We start from the raw sequence: 26,141 nt of genomic DNA, 5'->3' as shown, positions 1-26,141 counted from the left end.
AATGTGAAACCCTAACCCTGGCCTCAAACCCCATTTTGACACCCTATCGCTTATTTCGAACCGTAGCACCGTCAAGAAACACCACTTTGACAGCCTAATACTGCCTTGAAGACCTCACTTGAAACCCGAACATTCATGAAAAACACCAACCCGATCTTGAAGCCCTACTTATGAACCCTGGCTTGGGCTGAGTTGAAAACCCATTTTGAAGCCCTGTCCCAAAACCTGAAACAGCAACTTGTAACCCTAGCACAGGCTTCAAACACGAATTTGAAACCCTAACTTGGCCTCAAACCCTACTTTTACACGCAACTTGAATCTCAATTTCTGACCCAGGCTTGAAAGCCGACATTGAAATCTTTCCATTGTCTTGAAAACCTTCTTGAAAACACTATGGCTGTCTTTAAAGCCTACTTTCAAACCAAAACCCTGGGTTGAAACCCTACTTTGAAGCCCGAGCCCTGACTAGAAACTCTAACCCTAGCTTGAAATCCCAAACTGCAACCCCAATGCAGTCTTTAACCTCTATGTTGAAAGCCTAATCCTGTTTTGACACGCTAATTTGAAACTCTAACTTTGGCTTGATATCATAATGGGGAAACTAACCAAGGCTTGAAAGTTGAAACCGTCATTTAAAACCCCCGGCTTGAACCCCTATTCTTTCCTTGCCTAACATAGTCACTGGAAGATCAACTTTAGTATTTTGCCATTCCTGTCTGATTATTTAAATTAAATCCGCAACGTGTCTGAGCGGCTTACCGTGTATTTTTTTATTGCAGTAGTTAGCAGGGCTCCATATGGCCAGCTCGCTGTCACTGCTGACTTGTAAAAGTGCAGCCAAATGTGCGGGAGGCTCTTTAAAAGTTCAGATACTTTTTTTTTTCCGACATCTAAGATGGAAAACTTCTCACTTCATAAAGCAAAGCAACTTGACGAAACAAAACTGATGGTACAATGCTTTGTGGCTGATGAAAGTGAAAATGAATTTGAAACCCCAACCCAGGCTTGAAACCCTAACCCTGTCTTGAATCTTTTTTTTTTTTTTTTTTTTAAACCCTAACCCAGGCACCAAGCCCTACTCTGAAATCATTGGCTTATCTTGGCTTGAATCAGAATCAAAATCCAATTTATTGGCCAAGTATGTAAACACACAAGGAATTTACTTTCCCAGTTACAACCCGTCCAGAAGAACGTAAACTAAACAATGACCAATGGAGGGAGACAACACGGGAAGCCTGGTGCTTCGCTGTCCAGCGCACCGATATCTTAGATGTGAAAAGAAAAAAGTAGAATAGAGGAGGAAAAAAAAACCAACAGCGTTTGTGTGTGAAGATTCATTGTTTGATGGAACATCACTCCTGAAGTTGTTGCTAATTTCCCGTTACCATTTCAAAGGGATATTACATTGAGTTTAGCATTAGCGGCTAGCAATGTTTTGAAAAACGAAATTTGTTTTGTATTCAAATCCAAATTTGTGCAATTCTTTTTGTTGTGTGTTTAGTTGTACAGTGAGCTCCAACTGGGGTGCCATTAAACAGCTTGAAGGCTACTAAGGGACGGCAGAATTGCGTAGACAAGACGCTGGCTACGCATGTAAGATGGTGCATTCATGGTTCTTTCACAATGTAATTGTATAGGCACCTCGCTCTTATGCACATAAATCATTTGTTCGATCATAACGTTTTCAACATTTCCAAAATCAAAATCATGATTCCGATTAATCGTACTGACAGACACGTAAAATATTAAGTTACACATTACTCCAAAAGTATACACAATTTATCAATTCTATTTGCAGTAAATGTCTAACTCCTTATAAATGTTCAAAATCTTGAGACTTTTTCTGAGGGTGTACTCATGATGGACATTGTCTACCAAATTCCATTTTGCCAAGTGAAAGTGGCTTTAGGGGGTGAATTGAAGAAAAAAATGCCAGGCTTTTTCTTGCCTCAGATAAAAGCTGATGTAATTCTTGGACAGACAGGACTTTACCACTTGCAATCTGAGGCAAGGGTGGGGGTGGGGTGGCTTAGGCGAGTAGCATTCTGCAGAATGGAGACTTAAATGGTTTCTTAGTACCGTCTCTCCGAACAATTTCACAGATCTTGGCTTGTGATTAAAGTCTTTGCTGTGTAGTAATAGCTCCAACTGTTACAATTGTGGTTGGAGGAGGTAATAATCTCTTTTGTGAGGTTGTGAGCCGCACAGTCCACTTCATACTAAGCATTAGTTTAATAATACAGTTGACACCCACTATTCGCAGGGGATGGGGACCAGGGCATAATTGACGGCCGTTTGAAATGTATTGGGTGGCACGGTGGTCGATTGGTTAGCACGTCCACCTCACAGTGTTGAGGTGCGGGGTTCAATTCCAGCCCCGGTCTTTCTGTGTGGAGGTTGCATGTTCTCCCTGTGCCTGCGTGGGTTTTCTCCGGGTACTCCGGTTTCCTCCTACATTCCAAAAACATGTGTGGCTGGTTAATGGAACACTCTAAATTGTCCCTCGGTGTGAGTGTGAGTGCGGTTGTTTGTTTGTCTATGTGTGCCCTGTGATTGGCTGGCAACCGGTTCAGGGTGTCCTACTGCCCGAAGACAGCTGGGATAGGCTCCAGCACGCCCCACGACTCTTGTGAGGATAAGTGGATCAGAAGATGAATGGATGGATGGAGGGCGGAAAAAATTTGTATGCACTATTTTTACTCACTGGACAAGTACTTATGGACACTTGTGCACTCAGGCATCAGCCATTACAAAAACTGCAACAAACATTTTGCCTTGGCAAAGACAAGAACGCTCATTTTTGATTGACGCAGTCCCCGGAGGTATTCATTCGACAACAGGAGTGATCAGAGTGGAATAAGAAACAAAAACACTCGAGGAAAGGGATCAAAGAACCGTAAACACCCACTGATCCTACTCGTGAATAATCTTGTAGAACACAACGGAAACTATTTGGCGTACTCACTAGTCAGTCACAAGTTTGCTTTTCATGGCAGGGCTTGGTCCCTAAAACAAAAGATACAGTATACACAAACACAGTCCGCCCCAAATGTATTGGAAGAGCAATGTCAACTCCTTAAATTTTGTTGTACACTGAAGACATTAGAGTTTCTGATCAAACAGACACACACACACGCACACACAGACACAACATTGTTTAGTCACGGAAAACAGGTTAGACCAACTTTTTGCACAAGCGTGTCCATAGTATAGTTTTGCAATTCATGTCAAGGCTTCCTTGCCAACCCCCGTGAATACAGAGGGTGGACTGCATCGTTTTCAGCTTCGTACCGCATTTTCTGCTGTTTCCAAACGAATATTTGTGGACATCGCTGAGGTAATTTGGGTTTCCTGTGGCGACAAGACGGCTCATGTTGCTCTTCCCGCTCATTAGCAACCCGTTTGATAGCCGGCCGACGCTCTTTTTTCGTAGAAGGTGGGCTAATTGCACGCGGGCCGACTAACCTGCAAGTTAATAACATCGCTCCCTCCCCGGCAGCATCATTACCAGATGTAAGCCTCATTAAAATGAAATTAGGATTTAACAAGTGCGCCTCGCCACGGCCCGTTATTTTGTCGTTACACCGGGAAATTAATGCATCAATCGCCCCTTCTTCTTTGTCTTGTTCGTACCTGTGAAGCAAGGCCATATTCATTTACTATCGGCCATATTCTCCCGTGTGCTTAAGTCAGAAAAAGTGGGCAGCATTCTTCTGTCCACTCAAGTGTGTCATTTACACACCCTCATGCCAGGCACGCAAACTGGGTGGAGCAACCCTAAAATGTGGGCGTTCCCTGTCATAACTGGCCCTGCACCCATACTGCCCGCATTTCCCCCGTGGGCTTGAACACATTTCCTCTTTCGCACACAGGATGAAGTATGGTGAAGGTGAAACATCATTTTGCAAATTTGGATTCAGTTAACTGTCAGGTGATAGTATGGTGACAGCTGACTTGGGCTGTCGGTGCAGGACACATCTGGCCCATAACGATCGCCAACACTCACTCACTGCCAACAGCCATAATGTGTCCCATAGCCGGAAATTTTTCGGTGTGGTGGGCAGGGTGACACAACACCTCAGTGAGGGGTGGCCAGGGGTACCCGTGTATGGCTGCGTGCATCATGCTTCATCAATCATAAAATCCACATTCAGGGTTTTATAAAATAAAATTCACACATATCCAGAACAATGCCCATCACACATATAAAAAGCAGAAACAAGTCGAAATAAAAAGCAACATTTTGCTGAGCTTAATTTCGATAGAGGGGTCCGCAACCTGCAGCTCCAAAGCCGAATGTGGCTGTTTCATCGATCGGCTGTTGCTGTCTGTGACTTTGAAAAATAAATATTTCATTTTAAATTAAGACTGAAATAGACATCGACCATTTTATTTGAAAGTAAGCTTCAACAAAGCACCTTCTAAATATTTTTTATTCCATGCAGAAATAAAATCTCACGTTCCCGGTAGCAGTTAATTGATTTCATGAATACAACCCACCGTTTTGTTTTTTTTAATGGTTATTTTCACTTTTGCTGTCAAAGGGGTTTTGTGGCTGCCAGATTTTTATTTTTTTTTCTGGAAGAGATGGCCAAAATGGCTCTTTGAGAATTTGAGGTTGCTGATCCCTGTAAAAGATAATGCCATTTTCTTTGCTTTTGTTTACTATCGCATAATCTACTTCTCTCTCATGCACTGATTCTCTTGCTAACAGCCAAACAGAATGATGAATTGCAACCGGCAATTGACATTTTGTATCCTATGATCTATGGTTCATTCAAATTATACCTAAAAAGCACGCCAACACAAAAATCTCTTCATTCCTCAGCATTCTAAATGTTGCTTTTTACTTCGGTTTGTTCCTGCTTGTATTAAGAGTGTGTGTGCAGGACTAGTATATGTCCATCCATCCATCCATCCATCCATCCATCCGAACTGCTTTTCCTCAGAAAGGTTGCATTTACATTTTATTTCATGAAACTATGACTGTGGATGGTGTGATAAACAATGACTTTCCGACCATATTCTTGACTTGCAGTGGTGGGAAGGTAATGATTTTGGCAGCTATTGATTGTGAGAATCAGATGTTCTTTACTTAAGAGAGATTCTTTTAGAATTTGCATTCAGATAAATTTTTATTCTTTCAACATGCAGTTAGTATAAATAACTTGTGGCAGAGTATCAATGGGTCTAAGAAAGCTGCACCCATGCTGCACCCATGAAAAAAATGTCAGATAAAAAAGAGCGATCTAAAGATGCTCTAGGTGTGATGGTGGCCCATGTATAGCACTGCCCCTGCTCGAACATGTCTCCGATGGCCAAATGTCGGCACATTAAATCATATCAGCTAACAAAAAATATTGCCGTCAACAGGTTGTTCTTCACCTGCAAGAAGCTTTTCCCCTTCGAACATGCTGCTGGTGGCTTGGAGATTATTTTGAAAGCGCAGGACTTTCACTGTTAAAATAATTACATTCATAATGGTGCAATAGTGAATTCGATATTGAATCTTTTTATTTGATTTGCTTCTATGTCGGTCGTCAAATAAGTCAAAGTGACTTGTCTGGACTGTGTCGCACGGAAGATTGGGTACTGCTGAGCTACCCCTTTTTTTTATTGATGTCCAAACATCAGCACAGTCTTGTGATTCAATGACATTTATTGAATTTATTTCATACAGAAAAAAACCCCCCAAAACCCACCAAAAAACACATGCTAGCCTTAAAAGTGTAGTGTGTGAGACGAAGCGGTGCGCACATGTCACTGGTGAAGGTAAAGTATGAGAATGTATGTTATATTTTTCGCATGAAAATGAATGACATTCACAAGTGTCAGACAGACTCCATGCACAATGATTCATAGCCAATCTCAGACTTCAGTAGGTCTTGACTCTTTGGTGGTTGCACACAAATTCACAGGTCAAGCATGGTGGGTATGGCAGAAATCTGGACGGGAAAGGACATGTTGGTAAAAGACCAAAATAAAGACAAATGTACGAACGGGATGATATGGCTTTAAGAGAAATAAGACCATATTTGAGGGCATATTATTGCATCAGACTCAAGTGGGTGCGAGGGTGTCATCCCAAACATTGACACCCTCTTTATCGGTCATGTTTCGGAGAAATCATGCTTCTGAATAGTTGTCTGATGCAGTGATGGATGTGCAACTCTGACATCAAGACAAGAGCTTCGGAGTAGTTGTTTACTGTAGTGACGGATACACAATTTTGACATCACACGTACAGACAAGAACAGCATTTGAAATGTTGCCCACTGACATCACTGATACCTGACGCATGCTTACAGAAGAAAAAAAATCTTTTAAATAGCTGTCCACTGTTGGGACTCATGTGCTGTCACCGTAGTTGCCATCAAAACAAATGCATTTGGAATAAATCAGTTTTTGAACTGTAGTGACTGATCAGTGATTTTTCTATTCCTTTTCAAGGAGATACTGTATCAGTATTTGAAAGACTGTCTGTCGTTGTGATTCATCTTCTGTTACTGCAGTGACGGATAGACAAATTTTACATTGAGACTGATACATATCGATAAATTATATTTCCAATAGCTGTCTGCTGTAGTTATTGATGCATCTTTGTCAACCGACCAACGCGCGCATACAACAATTACAATGACGATCAAAAGCCATTTCTGTTGACTGTAGTAATGGATACTCAACTCTGACGTCAACACTCACACGTGTAAAACAACATAACTTTTGAATATGCGCTGCCACTTTCGATTTTCTTGCCGCCTGATGAAACATCACGTTGCTTTCACGAGGCACTTCTTTCCTCACTCAGTCTCATGGCTCATACGCCTTTTCTGGCCTATCATGGAGTTCACTTTACTCCACCTTTCACGCTCTTCCTCCGGAAAGTCTCTTCTCCCGACTCAAAACATCCAAATGCAAGCCCCTCCTTTTTCCACCTTAAAAAAGGGGTTGTCCATAATTTGCCTGGTAAAGAAAGCCTGTCTCTTCCCAGCCTGCCATTAAAGTGCAGGATACTATTTTTTTAAACTCCATGTGAAAGAGGAATCACATTAAGTGCCATGATCAGCGCCGCGGGAGCACATCAAACACAGTCGGAGAGGGAGGAAAAAAACTTTCCTGAAGAGATAGACGCAGGCCAATTTCACAAGTGGCTTTTTATTGGTTGATTGCACAGAGGCCAAGTTGTTATCTAAATCCTCAAACTACATGGGGGCGAAGCGCGAGAAAAGCCTCGCGGCTGTCTGGGTAGGGGAAGGAGTGATGTTGGGGATATGTGAGCATAGCCGCCAGGAGAAAGAAGACCCACGGCAATTTTTCCAACCGCTTTCTTTTTTGTAAAGCGTGGCAACATAAAAACGGCAGTCACAGAGTCAACTGCTAACATACCACCGCTTTACAGAGCTTTCTGGCCCTTTTTCTATGTTCGAGACAGCTTTTGACTATTGTGACTGATGCACAACATTGACATCAAAACTTGTGCAAAGGGAAGAAAAGAGCTTTTGGATAACTGTCCACTTTAGTGACTAATGTGCTGTCACAGTCGTGACGGATGGGCACATTTTCCATCCAGACTCACACACGGACAGGAACAATCATGGCGATCTTCAAGTGCCCTTTTCAAAACAATGGTCTGTGATTGCCCTGGCCAATTTGACATCTTTTGTCCAAGTCTGCATGCAGTCCCTTATGAACATACTGCGGGTGGTTTGATCATATGCATGGACTCCAGTGAGTCTATTTCTGCGTTTGCAATGCAAAGGACTCTCATGCGTTGACTTTAAAAAGGTATGAGTGGAGCCGCGCCGTAGGCCCAAAATATGGCCCCATGACTGATAGGTTTTGAAAAAATGCGCAACTTTGGCATCAAGGCTCTTTTATATAATGGAACAGCTTTTTAAGAGTTGCTCACTGTAGTAACTGATGCACAACTTTCACATACCGCATCCCATAACACTCATGCAGATGTGGAAAAAAATAGATGTGAAATAATTGAATAGCTGTCCTTGTACTTATAGATGCACGTCATCAACCTGTGTGCATATAGAAGACAACAGCCCTACAATAGCAGTGCACTGTAGTGATAATTCCTTATTTTGCCTTTGATTTTCTATGAATGTTTTTTTTAAATGTGAATCATAAAAAAACTCATATAGCTAGTAGAGGAGCTCAGAAATCAAACTGCTAGTCAACTGACAGTCAACATTTGAGATTATATGTCCCATGTCGAAACAATAAGTCTGACTGCTTTGTGAGAACGGGTCAGCAGAATCAACCAATCGCCGAAAACTGCCAGTTGAAACTCCGGTGTAACGTTAGATTTTTCCATTAAAATACTAACAAACAAGTCAATAACCCAATTTAAAAGGTGCAGCTCTAGGAAAATAATGCAAGATAATGAAATGGCACCATGTAGGTTCGGATTGTTTACCGGTAATTAGCCTTTATGGTGACCTAGCGGGCACGTGACACCAATTTGTTGTTGAAGATTGGATGTTGATGTCATAGTGATGTTGGAATGCATTTTTCTCTCTTACATTTGTTATTGTCTGGCTATGTCCCGGTTCATCAGACCAAAGGCACAGAAACTCAACCATTTCTATTCTTGGGCACCGGGAACACTTTTACCATGTGCCAAATAAACATGAAAAGGTTTCTGTTTATTTCTCTATATATTTGTTCTTGGGCAAAATACTTGTTGATTGGTGGAGGATGGTGTCAGACAGGTTTCAAGTTTCTACCATTTTCGATTCTAAGGTGGGGACAGGACCACTTTTAGGACGTGTCAAAAGAATGTGTTAAAAAACAACCCACCATGTTTCTATTAGCACAGAAGTTACTTCACATAGGTATTTTGTAGACGAACAGGACTTGATCATTTCATCCTGGAAACATGTGTCAAACGTAGCATAGACTGCAGTCTACCACTGACTGATTTAATTTCTCATTTTCCTAATGACTTCATAGAGGAGTGAGCGAGGGGGGCGGGTAATTAGCTGCTCAATAGTTTTGACTCCAACACGGGTGCTGGTTGTCCACTGTGTGTGTGTGTGTGTGTGTGTGTGTGTGTGTGTGTGTGTGTGTGTGTGTGTGTGTGCACGCACGGGTGCGTGTGAGCATGTGCCTGGCAGGAGGGGAGGCAATGATGTGCAAACTGACCCATGATTGTGCCACTGAAGCGGCTCCAATTAGACGAGCGAGCTGAGTTGTGTGAAGTTAAGAGAGCTGAAGTTTACCTCACCGTGGGCGGTAAACACACCCTCTGGACTCAATCGAGTATGGTAAACTGCGTGTTTTCAATTGTTCAATTCAATAATATTCAAATATTACATCAATATTCACCAACCCACCCACAAAAAGCAAATGGAACAGTCCAAAGAGAAAACCTGGTCTGATTTGTCCAGCTGTTATCACTCCCATAAATCAGCATTAAAAGGAAAAAAAAAAATCACTTCTCGGTCAAAAAACATGACTTTTTGCCCGGATGAGCCAAACACAGCACCGTGAATGGCATAGGCCATGATATTTTGCGCCGCTGAGCCAGTAGGAGCACGTGGCAATACAATGACTGGCCATCCTCTTTCTTTGTCAAACACACAATATTGTGGGGGGGTTCAATCTGAACTTTTTTTAAAATAAATATCAGAGTTTTTATACAAGAAGTTTTTTTCCTCCAACCTCCCCACGTGCTAATTATCGTGATGTGAAGTTCATTTCGTAATATTATTGTATCGTGACATTTGGGTATATATCTATTCATCCATCCACCCATCCATATATGTATGTATCGCTCTCTCTATATTTTGAGAAAGAAAGGGAGGAGAGAGAGAGAGAGAGAGAGAGAGAGAGAGAGAGAGAGAGAGAGAGAGAGAGAGAGAGGTGATATACTTAACAATAATTTACATGGATTATATTTTCAATATACAGGGTCTATACAGGAATCCTGCCATAAAACACGCACTGATAATCGGATTTTACACAGTCAGAGGTTTTTTGGGTTGGTGAGGGATCGTCGAGTTTGAAACAAATAATATGTAGCAATATATCTTGATTGTCAACTGTGGCCATCACGAAAAAAAGCACTGGAAAAAATATATATAATTTAAACCCATATCGCAATTATACCATAACGTGGCCTTAATATCGTAAAGATATCATACATCATGGGATTTTAATATAATTGTATCATGAATGTTTTTTTTTTTTATGTATATTCTTCGTTAAGGTAAATATTTCTTCAATTTAGACACATTGCTGAAAATTTGAGGAAGGGTGGGTAAAAAGGTTGGTACATTGTGTTCGATTAGGTCTATTTGGCAAATAAGTAGAAAGGTGACTTGAACGAGACCACTGTATCACTGTGACATTTTCCTCCTGGCGCAGCATTTTCCAATCTCTCTACTCCTTGCACACATATCTAGATGGAAACAGTTAAGACTGTGGAGTCACCCATTGTCACATGCGCTAGGCAGAGCTGCCTTCTTGTCTGGGGGCAGCTCTGGGACAATAAACAATAGGAACCTTTTTGGAGGGATTAGACCTTCTTCAGCACTTTACAGAAAACGGCTGCACGGCAGTGTCTCGATCTTCCTTGGATTCGTTAAATAGCTGGACGGAGAATATGTAGTCTTCTGGTAGTTACTGGTCGTATAATATATATTATGAGCATTAAAGATAAAGGAACTGGAGGAAAGTTCCCTCAGAACTTTTCAATTTCATTCACTTGTGTATTGAAATCCAGAAGATAAGAAACAGTGTGGTTTTGTGTGACCTTGCACTTGTAGATATCTGAGTCGAGTGCATGTGTGCACTCCATTTAACGGAATGAGTAACATGTTCACAGGAACAAGATGAAGCATTTGATCAGAGGGTTCAGGGGGCTCTAAAACCCCCCTCCCACTTCACCACCACCACCACCACCAACGCCCACCCTCACCGCCCCAGTACACAAATGGCCTTCTGCTTGGTAAAAAATGAGGCTCAATTAATCTGCGTTAATTAGCGATAAACACGCTAGATTGAGTGGCTTGCTCTTTTGTGCGCATCCGATAGCCTTTGGTTCGCAGCGAGACTCATAACAGACTCATGTGATCTGCCAGCTAATCCAGCGTTTCATCGTTTATTAAATTAAAAAAAAAAAAAAAAAAACAACAATAACGCGATTATGTTCCAGTCAAGAGCTTACGAACTTGTGCTGGGGCGAGGTGGGAACAAAACATCCATCCATCCATTCTCTAATCCGCTTATCCTCACGAGGGTCGCGGGCATGCTGGAGCCTATCCCAGATGTCGTTGGGCAGTAGGCGGGGTGCCCCCTGAACTGGTTGCCAGCCAATGGCAGGGGAACAAAACATGATTATGAAATTTGCTAGGAAAAACAGGCTGAAGTTCTCAAGTTGGAGGTTGGTTACAGAGCAGTTTGCACCATATTAGTGGAGTCATTTAAACGATTGTGCGCCCTGCTTTGCACTCATACAATATAAATGTTAACGCGCCATTATATTTACACTGAGGAGATGCCATTGCTTTTTATCGGCCCACTTAAGCGTGCCACACTGCTCTGTGGTGCGCTAAATAGGGCACAGGCGGCAAGTGGTCAAAATGACATTGATACAGATGCATTTGTGAATCATTTGCGATGCAAATAAAATCTTTTCCCGCCAATAAACATGTTCTTTTCAAACAGAATTCTTCGCAAAACTCAATTCATAGCCAGGTGCATGTTTCACTTGAGAAAATGACTTCCTTGCCTCATATAATCACATATTTTTCGAATGTCCTTTCTCTCTTCATCAACAGGTGCATCATGTACTTCATTATACTAAAAAAGCCTGAACTGAAATGTCTTTATACAAATCCTTGCATAGATTGATTTCCAAGCGTGTCTTGCCCGTTTGCAAAAATAAATGCCTTGCCTCAAATAAACACAGCTGTTCATCATGCCATGTCTCATGGCAATCAATTGCCAGGCCTCATAAGCTGAGAAAAAATACATGCCTTGTCTCAATTAAAAAAAAGTCTTTTTAAACGCCATCCCATAATTGATCACCATTCATTTTATACAGATACACGATGCACAGAAAAGATGCATTTCCTCAAATTAACATCATTATATCTTTTTTTTTTTGCCAAGTGCATGATTTAAATGAAAAAAAATAATTATATTGCCTCAAAGAATCACATAATTTTACAATTCCTCAAAACATCTTTTCTGATTGAAAATTTAAATGCCTTGTCTGAATAATTGCATACGTTTTTTTTTTTGTTTTTTGTTTTTTTTTAAATTAAAACCATGCCTCAGTGCACTGGAAAAAAACGCTTGGCCGCAAATAAACTTTCTTAGGTAACACAGCTCCTCAGCCAGAAACACCATCCATTTGAAAACTAAACACCTGGCCTCATATAATATTTTTTTATCATGCATTTACCAGGCGCATTGTGCACAAATATTGAATGACTGAAATGAAAATTTAAATCACCTTTAACTTATTCCTCTATTCATAATGCCATGCCTGGCATTATGGCTGCCTGGCTGCCTGGCTTGAAAAAAGTTAATGCTTTGCACCTCAAAATATGGACATAGCCTTATAATGCTGTCACCAAGCCTGTCATGCACTTGCCTCAGAAAAATTATGTATATACAGTATATCTAGGAATCATTTGTTCATGAAAAATCTAATGAAATTAAAAAAATAAAAATAAATTTCAGAATCAACAGCAACTTGAATGTGAAATGTAAAATTAAAACCCACCCACTACAATTCCTTGTATTGTCTCTGATATTTTTGTCCTTCCAAACAGGTACAACTACTGAATTGCTAAGTAGAACATAGCGGTGCTCATTAATCACGAAAGCCAGACTTATTTTTAGGAAATGATTAAACATGAGTGACCATCTGTACCCTGGCCACCAACGAGCAGCTCCACTTGCTGCGTAACTCCATTCCACTGCATAAACACACCATATGATTAGAATAATATCAGGTCTCACTTGGCAATGCTGGTGGCGTAATGGGGCCAGAGAGACTCATGCTTAATGATTTACAAAATTCCACAGTGTTTTCCATAGTGTTGTCACGATACAAATATTCTGACTTTGATACTATACCTGCAAAAAGTACCTTGCTATTGGTCATGAAACTTTAAAAATGGAAAACACCAATTAAAAGAAGCAAAAGAGTAGCTGACAAAACCATGTCAAATTGCTTGGTATTTTTATGAATGAAAATAGAAGAATATTATTAATTGATATACTTGATGAAACAAAACAAAAAAAATATACATTTTGAACATTTTTAAGCACTTTTGAGCATTTGTGTAGCGCCACGCCTGGCCTTGGCTGTCAGCCATGTCGGCAAAAAGTTTCCGAATGACACTGCATGCGTCGCATTTCTCCGCGAGGAGTAAATATCTGCCACAATGCAAGGGTTTGCAGCCACTTCTGACTCATGTTAACAATGTATCTCACCCAGGTTCACCCATGCTGGGGGCCGCCAACTTCTGACACATAGTTGTAGACCCCTGTCACTTTAATTTTATTCATTTTTAAAGCAATGCAACCAAATAATATTTTCCCGGCTGGTACTGAATGAAGTTGTGAATGGTGAACGGTAAATACGCGAAGGATTACTGTGCGTAATCAAAGCTACAGTTTATTATTATTATTATTATTATTATTATTTTAAATGTATTTATTTATTTAAATCGAGGCGGACCGATGGTCAACTGGTTAGCACGTCGGCCTCACAATACACAGGGGCAGGGTTCGATTCTGGCTCCGGCCTTACTGTGTGGAGTTTGCATGTTCTCTCTGTGGGTTTTCTCCGCGTAGTCCGGTTTCCTCCCACATTCCAAAAACATGCATGGCAGGTTAATGGAACACTGTAAATTGTCCCTAGGTGTGAGTGTGAGCGCGGATGGTTGTCCATCTATGTGTGCCCTGCGAGTGGCTGGCGAACATTTCAGGGTTGCCAACCAGTTCAGGGTGTCCCCCGCCTACTGCCTGAAGACAGCTGGGATAGGCCCCAGCTGGATGGATGGATGGATGGGTAGACAACTAATTAAAAACAATCAGTGGGCCGTCTATTATCTGCAATTTTTTGCTATTTGCAGTGGTTCTTGGTCTAGTACTTGCTTGAACACAAAACCAGTGACTAGGTGAGTTTTCCAGCCCAAAAACAGAGGATAAGGTTCTGAAGAGCCTCTGCAACTGTGTAAATGCGGATTCACGATTATGTGTGGATTCATTTTACTTCAAACATTGCAAAAACAATTGGTGTATATTTTTATGAAACGGTTGAATTAATTTCCATTTTTTCAAAAATCCCAACCAATGTTTCGTCCAGCGTAAGACAAATAAATACAACATTTTTTGGGGGATTTCAAAATAAGTCCTACCAGCAGTTCAAAAGGAAAGCGTACAGCTCCAGTGCAACCGACCAAACGTATCTCCATGAGGTCCCACCAGTGTTCACTTGGCAGGAGCTGTGGCCACAGCACCTGCGAGACATTGCTCCATTTCCTTCCCGCTTTGATTCACCTCATTAATGGTTTTTTGTGCTCGTGAGCCGCTTGCTTCACTTGCTCACGAACTCTCATCCTACCTCTCTCTCTCTCTCCCCTCACTGAATCAATAGATCTGACCTCTCAACCAACTGCTCAAAGCCAATAAATTCCTTTCAGCTCCGTGGCTTGTAGCCAAAGACAACAAAGCCCAACGCCAACTTCATCAGCTTCAGTAGCAGCTTACGTTCATTTCTGTGTGAGGCTGTTTGTGTGTATTTTTCTCTCAAATCACCTTCGTTTATCGAAACACTTTGGTTTGGCCTAATATAATCTTGAGGCCAGACTTTGTGATGAACAATTCAGCCGGTAGTCTAGGGGAAAATATTTCTTGTTTATGAGATGAAAGCCTGATTTAGCAACATGAGAGGGTTGAAAATATTACAAGGCAACTATGAATCTCTTTCAGGTGTGGCCTTCATTACAATCAAGTATTTGATAGAAACCTGACCTTGTGTATTTGACAAACTAGAGATTCATGATGAGTAATCAAATGTCACCAAAATGAACAGCACACATGCAATGATGGAAACCCAATGCAATGTTGGGTCACACATCTGTCTAGATACAGGGGTGGGCAATCCCAGTCCTGGAGGGCCGCTATCCTGCATGTTTTCCATCTGTCCCTGTTGCAACACACCTGATTCAATTGTTCAGGCCTCGACAGAGCTTGCTGATGATCTGATCATTTGAATCAGGTGTGTTGGAGAAGGGACAGATGGAAAACATGCAGGATAGCGGCCCTCCAGGACTGGGATTGCCCACCCGTGGTCTAGAAGCTATATGGGGTTCAAATTTGGTAGCATCTGAACGATTTTTTTTTTTTTTTGCGACTTTTTTTGCTGTTCTGCTCATGATAGATGTCTCGACTAAATTTATTGTAGCCAGATGAAACTGTATTAGCTGACTGAATTTTTAAATTAAAGTGAATAGCTACAGGAAAAGGCCCCCAAAAGGGCAGGTTCAAAGTGAAACAGCAAACTTACTCAGTCTTTTCAGGCATGGCAAGGAGAGACTTTTTTTGTGGGTGTACTATGCTCGGTTCAACTGAATTTGCATGCTGATTTTTTAAATTAGTGTGAATGGCTGAATTAGACATGAAATGGCCACTTCAAAGCAAAGGACATACAGACCTCCTGAATGTTTTCAGTCATAGGTTTTTTTTTTTTGTGTGTGTTTTGTGGGTCTGCCAAGGATAGATATGTACAGTATGCTCAATTGATTTCTGCTAGGAGAAATTGGCTTCAAGGGTGTTTGTGTTAATGGCAAAAAATGAATTTGAATCTTCAAAGCATAATGTCATATTTCCTGTGTATTTCCAAGCTCTGGTCCCCGAGACTTTTTGGTGGGTCTCATCATTTTGTCTATGCCCTCTGAATTTGTTGTTGCTGGGCAACATTGTCTTTTAGGGCTGAATTTTTCTAATTACTGTGAATGGCCAAACTATCCCTAAAATGATCACTTCAAACGAAAATGTCTTACTTCCTGTTTCTTTTTAGGTATAACTTCTTGAGAGTTTTTTGTAAGTCCAAATACGACATTACTACCAAATTTCATGGTGCTATGTGAAACTTGCTTTGTGGGCTTAGTGGATGCTCACTAGCCAAATTTCAGGGCATTGATACATGTCACCTCTACCTCTTTGACCCTTGTGAATGTAAAAGTCTTCAAAATGACAATATGACCTGCTAGCACTTTTCAAAGCCTCCTTGAAATAGCACCCTTCAAACTCATTTAGTTTCTTTTCAGGCATGACTTGAGATCTTTTAGCAGGTTAATTATTATAGGCTTTTTTTTTTTGTATATGGGAAAGCCCTCAAAATGCCTTAGGACGCTACAAAATTTGAATGTTACAAACAGGCTAACCTTCACATTCATCCTCAGGATAAAAACAATAAAACAGTGATATTGATTTTTTTGCAAATGGATTAATATCTATAATTACAGTGCCTTTCATCCAACTAACCCGAATTTGCACCTGTAAATGACAAAAGCGGAACAGCAAGGCAAATATGACACACAGAAACAACAAAACAAATCAAAGCAGATGATGACAGAGAGATTTGACAGCTATCTCGAGCTCACCCTTATCAGCCTCTCAATATGGCGGCTCCCACAGGATTATGGGCCGCACAAGGATCACAAAACCTTATTGGATATTGATCAAGTCATGTGATTCACAGTTGTCATAAAGCAGGACAAAACAGATACAAGCAGGTGGCAAATGATTGCCAGCACGGTCGTCATGCTGATTCTCATCTGCTGTTCCCATGAACGTGTTTGGTGTGTGTTCTGCCGCTCGGAACTCCACAGGACGGATCTCGTTTGGAGTGCTTGTCGAGTTTGAGAAAATAAGCAAACATTTGTTATCATGTTTACCTTGTCTTGCAATCATGAAGATAAATGACTGCAACTGGGCTCAGTGTTCACGTTGTGCCTGCTTTGTAGAAATTTGTGTAGTTTTAAAAATGACCCTAAAACGGCAGACCTCCTGTTTTTTGGCAGGGCTCCTGGTGAGTATTTTGTAGGTGTGTAGACATGAGCATTGAACTACATGTTGCTAAGTAAGACTGGCTGCAGCGTCTGAATGTTATTCGCTGACTTTTGTGTTTTGTGCCGAGAGGTCAAACTTTTCCGAGGCCAATGACAAAACCTCAAAATCTCAATTTAGCATTATCCATTTGTATATGTGTTTCCAATCTGGTAGTGATCGGACACACGGAGGCCAAAGTGACCATAAGATGACTGCTTCAAGGAAAATTGCACTTTACTGTTTTTCAGCACTGATTTCAGGCATGATTCCTTGATTTGTTATAATGGGGTCTACTCATGAAAGATATGCCGACTAAAACTGAAGTTGCTAAGTGGGCCATATTTTCCAAAGATTCTGTGTCTAGGAAGGCCAGTGTAGGTATCGTGTAAGTTGTTGATAAGGACAGGTAGCTCGGAAGAGGTAAATAGTTCTGGTCTAAGATGAGTAGGATACATAGGTAGGTAAGCAGGTAGGCTAGGTTCTTGGTAGCTGTAGGTCAGTCTATGTATGTAATTCTAGTTAGGACAGGTTGTTGTTCAGTTTAGGCAAGGTCGGCATAGCTACTTGTGAATATTGCTTGGTAGGTCTTAGGAGGTTGTTTAGGTAAGGAAGCTTGTTGGTAAGTATTGGTATGTATGTATTTACTTTGGCGAACAATGCAGTCAACTGGCCAGGTCGTAAAGTGACACTGATTAAAATGTAATTGAGCATCCTTTGCAGGCCTCACTGGATGAATTACAGGAGACTATTTGTAAGGTATTAAAACGGAGGGATCCAAAACAGCCAATCGTGTTATTCATCACGATGACAAGCGAGAGGCACGGAGAAGGCAACTAACGCACGACACACTTTATTCCTCCTCAACGTCGGTGTCACTTCCATATATTAACACTGAGAGAGAGTCCAGGCTTGGGCGACAAAACATGGCCTTCATCTAAATTTAGTTGTGTGATTAATTATCCAAGCGTGATCCTGATGAATAATTCATGAAGAGCTTGCCGGTGGTCTCTGTGTATCTTTTTTGCCTCGCTGTGCAACATGAATGGTGCTTGTTGACTTTGAATGGCTCGCTTGTCACATGCGATAGCTGCCGGCTCCATTCACTCAACTAGGCAGGATGTGCGTGGGCGTCGCCTGTGGGCAAGTGTGGAAGAATGTTGACGATGGAAAACGGTTACAAAAAACAACAACGTAGCCGAGTGAAATGAAAATCAACATCCTTATTATTGCCTCAAGTACAAACACAGTACCATCACTGTACTGACGCACGGTTCGCTGGGATGCAGATAGGTGCATGCAGTTATATATCAGTAAATATAAGGAAGGAACACAGATCGAGGTAGGCATGAGGTAGATAGGTAGACAAGTGTATGTTAAAATAAGTATTTTATACTTTGTATTTGGATACAGTGCTGGGCAGGGAGCCATTGGAATTGATGCAAGACTATACTGATGTGGTGGGTGGAGGGGCTCGTAGTGATCATCCGAGCAGCAGAGATCTGGAGAAGTTGTAATTTTTGTCGTGACTTGAGGGAGAGACCACTCAGAAGGGATTTGTAGTATGACGAGGCTATGAAAAAGGATCACAGTATAGGTTTAAAGTTTTTTTTCCCCTGCTAAATATTTTTTTTCCAAGTAAAGAGAAACATCTCTGATCTTGCTGACAGTTTCAGCTGGGGGCTGGCGGGGGTGTAGATTTAGGTAGTTTGGATGGTTTTATACAGTATATATACTGTAGAGAGGGTGACTAGGGTATTGGTACGTTGCGGTAGGCATGTGTAGATATAGGTAGAAATTGTAGGCAGGTACAGTCCCTTGTTGGGAGGTACAGTATATGGGAAGGGACCCGTAGATGTTGGAAAAGAGATTAAAACACTTGGCCGCTTAGTCTGAATGTTAGCACATTTTACCATGACAGTGTCAGTATTCTGTCTCTCAAGTTGCAACTGACACCCATGACACAAGCTTGAAGATGCTTTGTGGAGTTGAGTCTTTTCCATGAGTGTTTGCTCAAGATAAGCCACTGCCCCTCTGCTAAAGCCAGAGAGTAGTCATTAACACGGCCACTCCGGTGGCATCTCGCCAATTTGGGCCAATCGTTCATTTATGTGTCCCGACAATGAGGACTAACTATCTGCTTGACTTATTGACGTGGCTTCCTGCAGCTCCGTGAAGCATATCATTTTTTCAGAGGTGACACTGTCTCCTGGAGGTAAAAGTCGTTTTTTTTCCCCTATGTAATTAAAAGCCATTCAATTTATCTTTAGCTTAATCACCTGCACTGACGGCTGTCAAGCAAAACCCATTAATTACAGTGGATAGAAAAGGTACAACAGTACATTTGTAGGTGTCATGCAGGTTTATATGTATAGGTATGTAATTAGTCATCTCATTTTGTATTCCTCCCAATTGCCATTTAGATTTAGCGTAAACATGTTCACATCATAAAACTGCATTGTATACGGTGTGTGTGCTGAAATAAAAGTTATTAAAATCTCAGCTTCACAAATGAACCCAGAACTCTTAAACTGGAGCAGCGTTATAATTAATGGCTGATTTCAGAGGTTTTATTTAGTAAAGAACAAACAACTTGGTTCCCCTAGTGGCGGATGGGGTCACTGCAGCCAGTCAATAAATTACTACCGGTACTTGCTATCAGGTGTTGTACAGGGCGCCTTTCAAAACTACCGAGTGCATGCATACGATAGGATCATCAAAAATATGGAGCAATGCAAAATAAGTATTGTCTCTAGGGTAATATTTGAGCCTGCTCATGCATTTCATGTGCTCCTCTTAAGGCTGAGGTCAGGCGAAAAAAAGTCGAGGGAGTTAAGAAAGGTACTATAGGTTGGGAGGTAGGGTAGGTTGTTGCGAAGTATAGATAAAAAAGTAGGTAGCAGAATTTTAAAGTGTGAACGGCCACCCAACATTCACTGATGCTGACCCAGCCGGGCCAGTAGTTTCATCATTAAATAGGATGAAATCAACATGTTCTTGTTTTTTTTAAATATTTAATTCTCACAATTTTGCATTTTATCCACTTAAACTATTTAGTGAGCTGCACACGTTATTTTTTTTTGTACACTCAGTCAAATTCTTCCATAAGAAACGACTTGAGCAAGATATAAAGCCCAGAGAATGTCCCATGAGCACGTCACGTGACCCAAGCAAGAAAACAGGGGTGTCAAGATGTTCCCATCGGCATGTTGAGCGACCTTGGATGGTGAAAAATGGCACGATTGTTCTGTTTAATTCTGATCAAGACCAAATAGGGTATATTTCTGATATACTAATAATGAAATAAATATACAGGGGGAGGACTAGAAATTGTAGACTTTCTCCTACTCCTGTTTCGAACATGAGCAAGCAGGTAAGCTATCACCTATGATGTATTGGTTATTTGTAATTCTGTTTAGCTTTTTTTTTCTCTTTTTTTTGATGGTCTTCATTTTGCTGTTTTATACGGTATTGTACCGTGCTTTTATTTTTCTGCATGTTCGAAATAAATTGTCAAATAAAAACAAAACAAATGCAATACTAGTCCTGTTTAGAGAGAAGAGAGACCATATCACAAGGACATTTTTTGACTTGACTTCCCATTTAATGTCTAGTAATGCAAATGTATTCAATGTGCATATAAGTGTATATACAATAGAAAGAGTTGGAACACATGAGCCAACATGTCAAATATGTCACCCTGATTCACATGGAAGCTCACCATGCATAAAATCAATTGCCACAAAGCCAAGGGAGTGAGTCCACGTGCTGGTGGGGGGAACAAGAGTGATCATGACTTCCAATTTCATCACAAACAGCATCAACGGCGACGCAACAGCGGCGCTGGAAGCCAGGGTCCAATCATGGCCGCATGCCGCTTTAATTTGTCTTTCATAACGACCCCTTTTCTTTTTTCCAAGGGCTCTCATTAAGGCGTCGTGTGGTGGGCGCAGCCAAAACAGCAGCACAACGCCAGTCCTGCTCTGAGCTTTGCTGCTGAGATCACTGGGTCGTGATAGGAGGAAGCTTCTTTGAAATTAAATCTGGCAGGAGCCACAACGACTTGGAGACGGAGGGTCCTCTGGTACCCAATTATGGTGCAGATGGTGTGAATAGGTTTCAGGCTGGAGCATTAATGACTGAATGGCCGGCGTATGGGTTAAAACCTCTTAAAAGCTAATTAAAATGATCACTCATCATCTTGTATCCCCAAGAAAGGAGGATTTACAAGGAACTAAATTGCTTTGTGCTGCACAAGTAAATACTGTACATCACAACAGCCATCTCATTCCAGAACCTTTTTATGATTGATTTACTATGCTTACTTGTGATTAAGTTGAATATTCTATTAGTTGTTTTTTTTTTTTTTTTTTTTTACATTTTCATTAGATAATAGTGTTTTTCTTCTTGCGGTTTTGTATTTTACAGTGCATTTTTCAATTTGTATTATGTCACTGCAGGTGTCAGCTTGCAGTCGTAGAATTGATAATAGTTGAGTTAGCGAGGTTTGTAGCCATCCGGAGGTAGTGATTGAGATAGTCCGGTTTTTGAGAGCCCAATCCAGCCTGTTTTAGATGTCTCCCTCCTCCAAAACACCGGATTCAAATGATTAGCTCAGCAGCAAGCTTTGCAGAAGCTTGATAATGATCCTGATCATTTGAATCTGGTGTGTTGCAGGAGGGAGACATTTAAAACAGGTTGGATGGTTGGATGGGGCTCTGGGTGACTGGTCTTGGGCACCCCTGGTATCAATAATATCAGCAGCAATAATAATAGTAGTAGAAATAGTAGCAATAGTAGTCGTAGTACTGTAGTCGCAGTACGTTGCAGTGATGGCAGTGATAGTAGTAGTCGTAGGAGGAGGAATAGATGTAGAAAATAGTCGCAGTAGTAATAGAACTGGTAGTAGCAATAATAGTAATGGATGTGGTGATAGTAGTAGTAATAGGAGCAACTGTAGTTGTAAAAGTAGTAGTACAGAGGTAGCATCAATAGTCACAGTAGAAAAGATACTAGTTCTTATAGTCGTGCCGGCGGTAAGAGTAATAATGTAAATCGTATAACGGCAGTTGTAGTAGCAAGGCAAAGCAACTTTCTTTTTAGAACACATTTCATACACAAGGTAACTCAATGTGCTTCAAGCAAGTGAAGACACAACACCTCCAAGCGTTTACAAACACAATACTTTACATTCAGAAGCAAAGCAGAGAATACAAAAGTCGCTTATAAAAATTAGTAGCGCGTACATTGTAGCGGTAGTAGTTGCAGTGATAGTCGCAGTGTTGTGGTAGTGGTGGTAGTAGTATTAATCGTAGTACTAAAACTAGTAGTACAGGTCGTAATAGTAGTGACATCGGAGGAGATACTATTCGTAGAGGTATTGGTGGTGGTAGTAGTAGTAGGAATAGTCTTTTTTTTCATTATTTTCCCCATTGTGTCATGTGCTGCTGTGCACAATGCATCACGCGTATGTCACAGTGTGTACAGTCTTCTCGATTGCAGGATGTCAAAAATCACCTTGTGAAGACTTATTCATTTTTTAATGAGATGAATGAGGAGGTGCCTTTGGCTTCTGAAGCAGAAGTATTTTTAGTAGTTAGGTAACCTGCTTGAGGATTTTAGGAGGCTTTGTCGAGGGAGCGTGATGGATGAAGGCGACAAGAAAGGGTGACAGCAAGCTGCAAAATACAACTGTGCTGATCAGAGTCGTGTGTGTGTGTGTGTTAAGACAGTACATGTGGTATAGATCCAACATCTTTTATTTTGTGTTTCAGTGGATTGAAGTCAGTATTCCATTGTATTTTCCCTTGATTTTTCTGAAATGTCTCAGTTCTTTTGAACACACCCTAACGGCCACAAACAGTTGCACATAATTGTGGTCAGTGGTTATAAAATTGTCCTGTTATGGTGTGGGTCAAATTGACCCGCTAAGTTTTTAACTTTAGACACCATACTGTTCAATGTACGAGAACTTTACATGAAAAACATCTTCTGGTCTTGGTGCTTTTCCTCCCTTAAGTGTTTTGTTATTGTGTTTAAACCTTCCAGTTAGACTGTTAAAATTTTAAAAAGAATATTTCGAAGTGTAATACAATTTCAATGTAGAAAGTTCGGCGGCCCGATGGTCAACTGGTTAGCGCGTTCACAGTGGAGAGGTACAGGCCCTAGTGCACCACGGACTGGTTTCACGTAGATACATTTTGATGACCTGCTGTGCAGCGAGACACAACGAAGCCAACTGCGCTTCGCCACCCTCGCCATCTCACATCTTATAATTTCCCGGGGAGTTGACGGCAGACGCGCGGCTTGGTTCAACCGAACTGAGAGAGGAACAAATTAGTTAATAAAGCGTTTCCATTCATCGCGCTTACTCAGAACATTTTTTGATCGCAAGTCATTTGTGAAAGAGACAACAAATTTCAAACCCTGTCGGATACTCAGGGGAGTGGAGGGGGTTGATCTTGGCGTTCAAAAGCACTGTGAATTGCAGCATAATTTTCAATTTCCAGTACGCATGTGCACCATTGAGTACTCTGCATAAAAACATTTTAATACAAAACCGGCCTTGCTCTTTTTCTTGTTTTGATCACTTTTTTTTTTTTAACATTCTGTTATGTTGAGGGTCAAAATGACCCTCCAAAAGATTTTTTTCGATGAATTTTTGGAAATAACTTCTCCTAGCCTTGTTCTTTCCTTCGTTTCAGCGTGTTGGAGATTTTACCAGGTGGTCTGGTAATCTATTTTTCCATCCATTTTTCCGAACCGCTTTATCCTCAATCGGGTCGCGGGGGGTGCTGGAGCCTATCCCAGCTGTCCTCGGGCAGTAGGCGGGGGACACCCTGAATCGGTTGCCAGCCAATCGCAGGGCACACAGAGACGAACAACCATCCACGCCCACACTCACACCTAGGGACAATTTAGACTACAGTTTTCAATCAGCCTGCCATGCATGTTTTTGAATGTGGGAGGAAACCGGAGTACCCGGAGAAAACCCACGTGGGCCCGGGGAGAACATGCAAACTCCACACAGGGAGGCCGGAGCTGGAATTGAACACGGCACCTCTGCACTGTGAAGCCGACTTGCTAACCACTGGACTACCGGGCCGCCCCTGGTCTGGTAATCGAGAGGTTGAACTGAAGCAACTGGACTCTTTATTTGTCAAAGCTGTTTCACTTTCAATCCAAAAGGCTTCTTCAGTTCTAAATTCAAAGGGTACAGTCTCCCTATTTATGTAACAACATCAACTATGTTGTGCCCCTACTCTGAAAATTTGGTTTGTAATAGACATTATTTTGTAATGTTACCTTTTTTTTTTTTTACAAGTCCTCCAAAGTTGAACTAATTGAGTCACATGTACTTAATGGATTTCCACCAAGTCTCAATAAGCCATGTCTGAAAATACACAGGAAGTCCTCCGTTTTGGTTTGAATCTATTTTTTAGGGCCATTTTGGCCATTTTAAGATCATTTTAAGATCATTTTGGCCATTTTGTCACATTTGCGAGGTGGTAGGTAGAGGACCCCAAAAAGCAGGGAGGCAGGAGGAGCAGGGTGGACTCAGCCAAAATATATTAACAAAAAATACTTGCAGGAGTACAATGGAAAAACTAACTGAAGTACTGTATACAAAGAAAGTCCTAAAAACCACTAGAAACCAAAGTAGCGAAAAACCTATGACAGAAACAAAACATGACAAGGGGACGCAGACACTCACAATGATCCAACAAAGGCTGACAGAACCCAGGGAACTAAATACAAGCAAGGTGAGGAGACAACGAGAAACACGTGGACAAGACGCAAAGGGTTGAGGGAGCTGATTGGATAAACACAAGGGACCCGGATGACGAGAATAGGTGGAGACAAAAAAGGTACATGCATGAGGGAACAAAACCAAATGTAACCTAAACAGAACACATTTCCACGTGTCCTTCAAAGTCGTACGAGAGATTTTTCCAAGAGATTTTGTCCAATTACTACCGAATTTGAGCCACATATTCTGGACGGATCAAGAATGCTACACTGAATAATTTGAGTTTGTGTCATTGCGTGTGGGAAGAACATGTCGGTGAACTTTGATGAGTTGCCATAAAACAACCCGACAATAATTTATTTTTATTATTATTATTATTTTTTTTCATTCAGCCCCCGATATCCATTTCATAAAACGTACAAAAAAGTTTCAAGAAGCCACAGGCCCAAAAATGCAAAAGAAGTTTGCCATTTTAGATTGAAAATTCAGCCCCCCGGTACCCATTTTACTGAGCAACATATAATTAGGTGAAAGTGTCCATCCTGAGCAAAACCACAAAAACGTCTCCAAAAGCCATGCCTGAAGACGAACAGGACGTTTGCAAGGAGAGTTAATGATGTTTCACAATGCATTGCTCGCAACAAAGTAATAACAAGTAATTGTACAATCTTTCCCAGTGGTTGGTACTTGCATTTTGATTGTGGCCTTAAAACAAAAACAAAAAACAAACACACACAAAAAACAAGAATTAAGTACAATCCCCACCGTTATTTCCTTCCATTACTGCCTTTGTAAGCAAGCAAATGCATAAAAGTGAGCTGTCCTGATGCGATGTGCATTAGAGCGCACTTACACCCCGCGGCCTTCATTTTCTGTGCCTCTGGCGCGACGCTGCGATAATTCATACTTGCTGTTAGAGACGCGGTGATGCACTCGGTCCCTCAAACAAAAATGTCTCGACTTGACTCATCACATTCCCAAGGTGTATCCAAAAAGCAATTACAGAGCCTCTGGGTGGAGGAGGAGGATGCTCGCCCAGCCCTCTCGTCTTGTTGTCTCTCTTTCTCTCTCTCTCCTTCTCCTCCCCTTGTCCCTTGTACTCCAGAGTCTATTGTCATATCACATTTCCTTTGTTCTCTCTCTCTCTCTCTCTCTCTCTCTCTCTCTCTCTCTCTCTCTCTCTCTCTCTCTCTCTCTCTCTCTCTCGCTCTGGCCCTAATGAAGGTGTGCCTTACAAACGCCATGAATCACGTGGCTCTCTTTTTCTAGAGGCTCAGCACTTCAGGTGAAACCTCAGCGATTG

The 26,141-nt window shown here is 41.3% G+C and overlaps 1 protein-coding gene across 3 annotated transcripts in view; it reads right to left on the bottom strand.

The window, feature by feature from the left end:
- The window catches only part of lingo2 (leucine rich repeat and Ig domain containing 2), a 204,907-nt gene that overhangs the window by 6,299 nt on the left and 172,467 nt on the right, over positions 1-26,141 (bottom strand). The window contains exon 1 of one of the 3 annotated variants that reach the window (XM_019884035.1): positions 16,644-16,672. The exons of the other annotated variants lie outside the window; for them this stretch is intronic. The gene's annotated coding sequence lies outside the window, so the exon portion shown is untranslated. Of the gene's footprint in view, positions 1-16,643; positions 16,673-26,141 lie in introns of those variants that run through there. 3 annotated transcript variants of the gene reach the window in all.

Source organism: Hippocampus comes, unplaced genomic scaffold (genome assembly GCF_001891065.2).
Source record: "Hippocampus comes isolate QL1 unplaced genomic scaffold, H_comes_QL1_v1.1 scaffold156, whole genome shotgun sequence".
In the NCBI taxonomy this organism is placed as follows: domain Eukaryota; kingdom Metazoa; phylum Chordata; class Actinopteri; order Syngnathiformes; family Syngnathidae; genus Hippocampus; species Hippocampus comes.
Note: the sequence above shows the minus strand (reverse complement) of the source record. Positions and strands in the feature narration are given on the sequence as shown.